Source organism: Octodon degus, unplaced genomic scaffold (assembly GCF_000260255.1).
Source record: "Octodon degus isolate 3935 unplaced genomic scaffold, OctDeg1.0 scaffold00022, whole genome shotgun sequence".
In the NCBI taxonomy this organism is placed as follows: Eukaryota; Metazoa; Chordata; class Mammalia; order Rodentia; family Octodontidae; genus Octodon; species Octodon degus.
Window position 1 is genome coordinate 16,950,071 of NW_004524598.1, and position 2,048 is coordinate 16,952,118.

The following is a 2,048-nucleotide window of genomic DNA, read 5'->3' on the forward strand; positions in this document are numbered from 1 at the left end:
CACAAACAACTAATAATAGTTCCATCTTAAAGTCCTAGCACTGTGACTTGTTTTTCTGAGACAGGGTCTCACTATGGAGGTCAGGCTGGCCTGAAGTTCACTATGTAGCCCAGATTTTGGTCTCAAACTTGTGAGAATCCTGTTGCTTCAGCTTCCTGGGTGCTGGGATTATGGACATGTGCCACAATGCCTGGCTAACGCTATAAAATATTAAAAACCTTCACAAATATACTCTGTTCTGTGAATGGGCAGCAGCTACCATTGTTACATAATCTTTCAGTATTTTCTTTTGGTGTTGGTGGGGTGTGGTACTTAAAAATGAACTAGGACCTTGTGCTTGCCAGGCAGGTGCTTGTGCCGTTGGCCTGTACCCCCAACACTTACATATGTTTTCTGCTCAAATTTTTATTTGATAGGAGGATCAGTTGCTGACTATTTCTTTAAGCATTCCCTTTCCAAGGTAGACTGTAATTTCCCTTGCCAAGAAGGAAAGGTTTATGACCACTTGATAACATTTCAGAATGTTCAGAAACAGCCCATTACATTTTGATTAGATGACCTTAGAGAGGGAAGAATGTGAGTGAACACCAGTTGCCAATGTATGAATTAAATGCACTGTTGTGTGCATTTATGGACTCTGCACCACACAAGAAAAAATACTTCCATCCATATGTAATATGGTGAAACACCTAAACTAGTTGTTTAGAAATCATGATATGAAACTTGATTTGGTCAAATAAATCAGGCTAAAAAATAGATGCCCTATTACTAGTAAGACTTCTGCAAGAGCAGTGGTACCTGATAGTAGGCTATCCCTGTCATACTTGGAAAACAACACTGGCCACAGTTGCTTGTTACTTCAGTAAAGAGGGTCACAGATGGATTGGGACCTCACCCTAGATCTTCCACCTAGATCATAGTCTGACTATTAGGCAGAGCCCCAGTTGGTACATGGGGGAAGCACAGAGGGTGTGCAGGCAGCAGCAGCCTCTCACGTGCTTCAGGGAACTGTCAACATTGGTGCCAGGCAGCCCAGAGCAGGGCACATTTCCATTCCAATGAACAAACACTAAGAGGTGGTTGTTTTGGTTTGTGTCTAGCTGTGTCCCCAAGGCCTCGTGCAGTTAAAGGTGGGGCTTTGCAGAGGTGGCTGGGTCTAGGGTGTGTATGCTGGCATCCAGGGAGTGTGATTACTAAATTAGCCCATGGATTGGCCTGGCTGCCTACTATGTAGGTGTGGACAGCAGGGAGACACACCTTGGCTGACTGGTACCCGCCCAAGGGTGTGCAGTCTGGGTAGAATACAGGGGGCAGAAAGAGGGCTGGGGTTGTCCCTCACTGTTTACTGCTTACTGCTTTTACTGCCTCCTGCCTTCTGCCTCCCACAACATGAGTTGTTGCTTCCTCCTCTGAAGTGTACTTCAGCCCTGCCACCCTGCCTTGGAGCCAGCTGATTACGGACTGAGATTTCAATAAACAGTGAGCCAAAATAGACTTTTCCTCCTTTAACTTTAGGTGCTGGGTATTTTGTCTTAGCTACAAGAAAAGTAACTAGGACATTAGTGCCCTGTGCCAGATACTGTGCTAGGAGTTGAAAATCCAGATAAGTAACAGAAGGCACTGGGCTGGGTTTAGGGTCAGACCCTCCTTTTCTTTAATGCAATCTTGGGAGCATAAAGACAGGACACAAGTTTTTCAGGAAGCTAGATCCCAGGGAGGTAACTGGATAGGTATTGCTGCACTGGTCCCAGTGACAGACCACAGGGGCAGAGCAATCCGATCAGGATGAAGTCTGGGCTACATGTGCTTTGATGTGGCTATCAACCTGGGTCACCCCCACCCCAAGTTATGCTGTTGTGAGAGTACTGGGCAAGTAGCCAGATGAATCTGGACAGACTGAATGAAGCTGCAGCAGGAAGAAAGAACTGAGACAGCGAGGTGGCCACCTTTGCTTCTGTACTCCTTAATCTAAGAAGTGTGGTACAATTTGAGTCTTCTGGTGTTTTCTTCTATGTCAATGTTGATGGTTCGTGATATATATATATATA